The sequence below is a fragment of the Octopus bimaculoides genome, chromosome 23 (genome assembly GCF_001194135.2).
Source record: "Octopus bimaculoides isolate UCB-OBI-ISO-001 chromosome 23, ASM119413v2, whole genome shotgun sequence".
Lineage (NCBI taxonomy): Eukaryota > Metazoa > Mollusca > Cephalopoda > Octopoda > Octopodidae > Octopus > Octopus bimaculoides.
Genome location: NC_069003.1, coordinates 21623261 through 21631573, shown reverse-complemented (window position 1 = coordinate 21631573; position 8313 = coordinate 21623261). Strand labels below are relative to the sequence as shown.

Genomic DNA, 8313 nt, shown 5'->3' with positions numbered 1-8313 from the left:
GTTAATCATTTTTATAGCAACTCTTGCATTACTGAACGCTCTGAATAGAAAAAAATCAAATAAATAAATAAATAAAATTAATGTATCAAAAAAAAAAAAGAAAAAAGATCAAAATAATCCAGTTAAAATTCTGTTTTTGCGTGAAGGCTTTTTTTTCCCCGTAAATTGAAATAATAGTCACATGAAGAAGAAAACAAAATCATAAGCGAAACGAAAACGGAGCATAAGAGTAAACCGAAACGAATATTTTATAATGAGAAAGTGAACGAAAGAGAAAAAGCGCCCATTTTCACTGAAATCAGTGTTACTGTTCAATTACTATTTTCTTTATTCCAAATAAATAAATGAACGAACGAAAATTCTCCACTTCGATTCCTAAACAACTTTTAAATTAAAAAAAAAATAAAGAAAAACAACCAAAAGACGGGGCCCGAAATTCCATGTTTGTTCTATACTGTGAAACAGTGTACGAGCAAGTGAACTTGTCGTCAAGGGTAACGAAAACAGGTTGCGTGATTCCGTTCCGGATTTTGTAAACACCATTACGTAGTAGTATGTTGGTGGAAGGAGAAGAGTCGGGCCATCAGAGCACTTGTCTCGCCTGTAATTTTCAAGTCAGCCAAACGAAGGACGAGGTACTTGGATAGGGTTGTTTATAAATATTTTAGCTTCAAGCTACCGTGAAAGCCTTAAAAACGGATATTTTATTTTCTCTCCCCACTCTCACCGTTCTACAAGGTATGTAATATATATACATCTATATCTGTTTATGTATAAATATGTGTGTGTATAAGAATGTGGTTAATTATCTATCGATATATGTTTGCGTGTGTATATGCATATATGAATGTATATAATGTATGTGTATTATATATATGTATATATATATATGTTTATATGTATACATTTATATTATGTGTGTGTGTGTGTATGTTATTGTATATATTTGTAAATATATATGTGTGTGTGTGTGTCTATAAGCATACGATGTATCTATAATATGTAACGTGTTTAGTATGTTCTTGATGCATTTAATATTGGCGCTTGTCTTTTGTTTAGCTTGCATATATATATATATATATATATATATATATATATATATATATACATACACACACACACGTGCGTGTGTTGGAGCTGAATCTGATAATGGTGTGTATATATTGTGTAGTGTATAATTTATAGTTATTTAAAAAAAAATAAACTTGTATTAATATGCGTAAACGCTTGTAGCATGTATGTAGAGCGAATTAAGAGAGTAGTTTCGTTGATAGGTGTGTATATGTTTGTTTGGAAGGTGCGTGTAGCATGCATTGAGTGTTTATCTGTAGATTGTCTTAGTTTGTGTGTGCGAGTCCTTTTTTAAAATATATATTTAGTTCTGTGTTAGTATTCGTGTGTGTGTGTATATGTGTAGCATGTATCGATATGACTGATGTATTTAGTTATGTGTATGTGATTTTTTTAACTATCGTGTGTATATATTATGTAGGGCATTATAGATGTGTGTGTGTGTGTGTGTGATGTATAGTATACGTGTTGTAGAAATGTGATGATTTAGTGTGTGGATATCTGTAAATTATATTATATTTATGTGTGGGGGCGTGATAGGTTGTAATATACGTGTGTATACCCTCATATATGTAGTATTTGTGTTGTTATATATCCATCTGTGTATATATCTATGTGTGCGTGAGTATATATATGTACGCGGTTTACATGGAATGTATGTAGACAAACGTGATTGTGTTTTCGCGTGTGGGTATGTATATATATTTTCATGGAATGGTTGTGTTTATTTATTCGTAGTATGTATGTGTTTATTCGTTGTGAGTTTATATATATATATATATTCGTTGTGTGTGTGTGATTATTTCTCTTGTAGCCGCTCGGTCAAAATTGCAAATCCCCGATTAAGGAACGTTCTTTTATTCAAACACTGTGAGTTATATCGAAGGATAGCCTCTTTTTTTTTTTTAAATCCTTTTCTTAAACAGTATAGAATGTGTGTGTGATTTTGAAGGAAAATCCACCTGCTACCTATTTCTAGTAGACCAATCGTCCTCATAGAGATACTCTAGTTTTTCTCGTGTATGATGTAGATAGAGATAAATCAGAAGATAGCGAGTAAATTATCGAAAAGATGTGACTGTTTTTAATTGAAAAACCGAATACTTATTGATCAATGTGATCCGCCGAATCTTCTCGATGAATAATCATGTATGAATGACTCTCACAACATCACAGTTCTCATTTCATGTAAGCCTGCTTTCCCTCCCCGCCTTGAAGCCGCAATGAGCACAATTTTCAAATTCCGCCGAGTTCGTCTTTGCCTTAAATTCATTTCGGGGTCGATAAAACTAGCACCAGCTGAGCAATGGGGTCGATGTAATCGACTTAATCCCCCCGCCCCTCGAGCTTGCTGGCCTTGTGCCAAGATTTGAAACCATTATTATTATTATTATTGCTTTCAAATCTTGTCGAGATCGACTTTGCCTTTCATACTTTCGAAATCGATAAAATTATTACCATTTGAGTATTAGGGATCGATGAAATCTACTACCCCCTCCTCCCAAATTTCAGGCCTTGTGCCTATAGTAGAAGGGATTATTGTTGTTGCTATTGTATGAGAAGCATAATATTCTCGCATTCCCGAACACTACCTCTTTGGATTAACTTGTCACATTCCTTGTTATAACGCCTTACGAACTCCCTCCCTTCTCACATCCACTCGGTCTCCCTAACACAGCAATTGTTATTTTTCGCCCCTCTCCCTACAAGTCCTCTTTAGATGAAGCTGGTTATAGATGAAAAGTATTCCAGCCGTGGCTATCCCTTTTATATATAGTTGGATGTAGAAAGGGAGAAATAGAACTCATTACAGGAAATAGAGTATACAGTTCTTATATTTTCATATAACTGAGAAACGATTCTAGTTTGATGAATGCGTTCACACGAAACTCTCTGGCTTTGAGTCACTAACGTAGTTTCTCTGATAACAATAACATACACACATATATCCACAGACATATGTGTATGTATATATATATATATATATATATATATATATATATATAATACACACACACGCACACATCTATCTGTGCGCGCGCACACATTTATGCAGACATGCATACATATATACACACACACGTTTATATATACCCGCGAACATCCATCCAGAGGTGTGTATGAGAGAACGCATACATACATACATGCATACATATCTATCTATCTATCTATCTTTCTATACACACATGGTTACATTGTTCAATGTGCCCTTCTTTTCTTATAAGACGGTACAGTAAGGAAGACATTTGCTGCTGTTTCTAATGCCTCTGGCTACCACATAGAGGCTCCTTCGTCCGTTCGTGTAAGACACACAGTAGCAGTTAAAGAGCTTCGGTAGGGGAGAATCAGCAAAAATCATAGACTCCCCCCTCTTCTTCTTCTCTCTCTCCTTTTTCTTTCTATTTTGTATAAATTGGAAGTCGAGAGATGTTTTAACTGTTTTACCCAATAAACCAGTCATAAGTCTTCCAGTACAACAACGTTGTAGATTAGTGAAATGAGAATGTAAGACGTTCATGTCTTTCCCCCATCCCCGAGGATATGGAATGAGAACAATTTTCCAAACAGGAGACAAGAACATGGCACCATGGAATTGATTCATTCCAATTTGGTCCGTTTCTCTTCCCCCACCTTTCTCTCTCCCTCTCTCACTGCACAAGACCTTGGAAATCGGGAGGAGCTATTTATTTATCGACGGAGTTGACCGTAATATAGTACAGGTACTTTTCGAGCTAATGTGGTTGTTCAACTTATTAGAAATAGCAGTCTTAATCGCGTTGTACTGTTAAAAAAAAAGCAGCAGATAATATAGGCCGAGATGACTCTACATACATGTGAATAATAATTCTTTTTTCTATAAGCTTAAGGCGTAGTATTTTGGGAGAAAGGAGCTAATCGATTACATTAATCCCAGTACTTAACTGGTACTTTTTAGTATTAACCCCAGAAGGAATTTGAACTCAGAATGGTGAAGAATCGGAAGAAATACCGTTGGGTATTTCGTCTGACACTCTTAACAATTCCGCCAGTTCGCCGCTTTTTTTTTTAACTGAAAGCCTGTCACAGATGTTGAATGGTGTATTTAATCGAGACAACGATCTCCCTACCCCAGCTCTTGATTGGTTCTCAGTTTTGTCATCCCGGAAGAGCGAAAAGTAAAGCTGACCCCCTCCTCCCCCGATGGAATATGGTTAGGATTAGTGGCATTCATGCAGGGTCTTGATCTGTTTGTAATACTCATCCCTTCCGGGAGCAGCTATTATCGAGGTAACGATTTAAAAGAAGTATTCAGTCGTTAAGTCCCTGGTCTCATCCCTGATCATGCGGTGACCATCCTGTCTTTGTTCAAGCACACATTTCCGATTCGCTAGCTTAATGTGTCACTTTGCATTTTTCTTCTTCTTACAATGATGGTATTATGTGATGCCTCTTGCAGATCGAGAGTGACCATGTAAGAGGCTTTCTTAGCGGTAGTGTTTTTTGTCTGTTTATCTCCTAGATCAATTCTGATTGATCACACACGTGTGGGTGGAGGGGGTGGGATTCAAATTCTGACACAAAGTCAGCAATTTTAGGGACAGAAGGTTACATCGACCCCGGAAAGTTGAAAGACAGAGTCGACCACGGCGGAATTTGAACTCAGAACGCGAAGCCAGAAAAAAATACGCTAAACATTTTGTCCGACATGCTAACGACTCTCGCCGCCTTCATAATAATCTTTATACTAAAGGCACAAGGCCTGACATTTTGGGGGAGAGGTTAAGTCGATTATATTGATCCCAGTACTCAACTGGTATTTAATTTATCGACCCCGAAAGGATGAAAGGCAAAGTCGACCTCAGCGGAATTTGAACTCAGAGTGTAGCGACGGGCGAAATATCGCTAAGCATTTCGTCCGGCGCGCTAACGATTCTGCCAGCTCACCGCCTTAATAATAACAGTAATTTCAAATTTTATCACAAGGCCTACAGGGGAGTGAGTAAGTCGATTATATCGACCTCGGTACTCAACTGGTACTTATTTTATCGACCTCGGTACTCAACTGGTACTTATTTTACCGACCTCGGTACTTAACTGTTACTTATTTTACCGACCCCAAAAGGACGAAAGCCAAAGTCGGCGGGATTTGAACTCAACGTAAAGATGGACGAAATGCCGCTAAGCATTTTTCTAACGTGCAAACGATTCTGCCTGCTCTTCGTCTTCATAATAATAATAAACCTTTCTACTAAAGACACAAGGCTTGAAATTTAGGGGTGGAAGCTTGTCGATTATATCGACTCCAGCACTTGGTACTTAATTCATCGACCACATAAGAATGAAAGGCAGATTCGGCTTTGACGAAATTTGAACTCAGAGCATAAAGACGGATGGAATGCCATTAAGCATTTTCCTAACCTTGCTAACCATTCTGCCAGCTTGCTGCCTTAATAATAATAATGATATCATACCAATGGCGGTGCTCCAGCATGGTCACACAGCCTCTGGCTGTAGCAAATATATATTGCTTCAGCCTACAAAGAATGAAAAATATATATTCTTTGTAGGAATGTGATGTGATATAAAGATTTTCTTTTTAACTTTTGGATGTGGCTGCTATATCTTAACCTATTGATCTCATAAGCGGTACCCTTCGTCGTTTCTAAGTTGTTGTGGCCTGAAACCTTAACAAAAATTACAGAAAACCTCCAAGTTCCACCTCCTACTCCCTCCAACATTCTAAAAGATGTAGAATAGGTGAAGTGAGGGGGGTAGAACTAGGAGGAGATAGTTTAAGGGATCTGTAACTGCCGCTGTTGTGATCCTGTTGTGCAACTGTATTAGAGGCTCTCACGTTGGTTTGTTAAAGACAACGAGTTATGTTGATGTTGTTGGTGGCAATGATGATGGTTGTGTAGATGGTTAATGGTTAACAATTGTATGTTATGACAAGCAGGAAACCAGAGATATTTAGTTTCTTTATTACTGTTTATTTCTTGCTTTTTTTCCTTTTTATTCTAAGATTTTTTGTTCAACGGGAATGAAATATGTGATTGTAACTGTTGAAAAATTTTGCTTCGGGCTTTACGTTTTATACGCGCGCACACACACACATGCTCGAACGCATATATACACATGCTATATCTACATACATACAATTGTGTTTTGGCAACAGTGTTAGTGAGAAGTGTGTGTGTGTACATGTGTCTATGTATATACACATGCCATTTTCTGTGTGTGTGTATGTATGAATGTATGTATGTGTAATGTAATCGAACAACTTTCTAATTTAAGTTCGAGGCCAGCAATTTTGGACGAATAGGTTAGTTGATATCATCGGCCCCAGAATGAAAGGCAAAGGCGACTTCGGCGGTATTTGAACTCGAAACATCAAGAGCAGGAATATATATCACAAGACATTCATTTTTTTCCGACGCTCTAATCATTCTGCTAAAATGCCGCACCAACAATAATAATAAAACGATTTCTCCTCAAATCTAAGAGAGGCTTATTCGAGCCTTTGTGAGCAACAGAAGGTTTTTGTATATGTGTATACACACACACACACATATATATATACACACGCACACACACTCACATTTATACATTCACACATATAATCGTTAATATATGTATCATATACATAGCTCATCCAAACATTTGAAGGAGTGGAGGGGAATAATTTTTCAATATAAAATGTATGCGTATATATATATATATATATATAGGGAGAGAGGGGGTGGCTAAATGTTTGTAAGAGGGTTTTGCTACGTATATACATCTACTGTTCATATTTACGTTTATATATTTTTAAATGTGGTCTTGTTTGCCTTATCAATAGCTCTCTCTCTCTCTCTCTCTCTCTCTCTCTCTCTCTCTCTATATATATATATATATATATATATATATATATATATATAACATACGTGTATGTATAAGTATGTAAATATAGTTGGGTGTGTATGATGTATATATAGATAAAATGTATCATTACATCCAAAGAAGTAATCTGTATGTATATTAAAGGATATATTTACATAACTGTGCTAATCTCTCACTCGAATTCACAACTAACATTTACTCACACATGTAGACACACTCAATTAGATACCCACACACATATATGTGTGTGTGTGTATATACACACCTCCAATTTGTAAGACTTAATCAGATTTTCTCGAATTTCACGCAGTTTTTGCTATGAAGATAGCATTAACATACACATTAATCTATATTTACATATTCACACACATACGCACACACATACGCACACACACACACACACACACACACACACACACATATATATATATGAATAAATACGCACACACACAAATGCTTACACATGCAGTTGTACTCGGACACCCAAGTTCATACCCGCATGTACATACATACCCGTACATTTACACATACATACCCGTACACTTACACATAACTTCCTCATTTGCACGTCGTCAAACACACATATGCATATACGCTCTCATGCACATTTTCTTATCCACCCGTAATATATATATACACATACACCTTCATAATCAATTTGCCGAATTTGTAGTTTGTTTTAAGCAATGTATGTGTATCTAGGTAAATGTAACGTTAAATATAAACATAATTTACATCTCTGCATCTTCAATAAGCACATATATGGTACACACACACACACATTAATGTTTGTTTTTATGTTCAGTTATAATAAAAATAAAAATAAACATTTTTATATTAATCTCATCGGTTATTCTATACTTGTGTTGAGTGCAAATTTATTCTTAAACAAGAATATAGCTGACAGTAACTTCGAAATATCAGCCAGCTAAGCCATCATCGGACACACAGACGCACACGTATGTGTATGTATACATATATGTTTGTGTGTATCTGTGTGTATGTATATATGTGTGTGTATATATATATATATATATTCATGCTTGTTCAAATATGAATGAGAAACAGCCCGAAAAATGTTCAAATATGCTTGTATATAAATATGTGTGTGTGTACATATATAAGGAACTCGTCACCGCCACCCCACGCACATTATATTGTTCTTCTAGCTTCCCTTCCCTCCTTATCATTCTCCACCCCCAGCTACCATCGATTTCTTAACACCTCCACCCCTCCCTTACACCCACATTCATCAGTGCTGTCTTAGTCACTCTCCATTAGTTAGCTCACCTCCACCGCTGTGCCTCATGCTATTATTACTAGACAATCTGTGTATATATGTGTATGTGTATACACATACCTTTATATATATATATATAT

The 8313-nt window shown here is 36.3% G+C and overlaps 1 protein-coding gene across 1 annotated transcript in view; it reads left to right on the top strand.

Moving 5' to 3' along the window:
• Positions 1-41: 41 nt before the first annotated feature.
• LOC106867812 (FERM, ARHGEF and pleckstrin domain-containing protein 1) overlaps positions 42-8313 on the top strand; it is a 303490-nt gene continuing 295218 nt past the window's right edge. Inside the window, exon 1 of the mRNA XM_052976041.1 lies at positions 42-738. The gene's annotated coding sequence lies outside the window, so the exon portion shown is untranslated. The remainder of the gene's footprint in view (positions 739-8313) is intronic.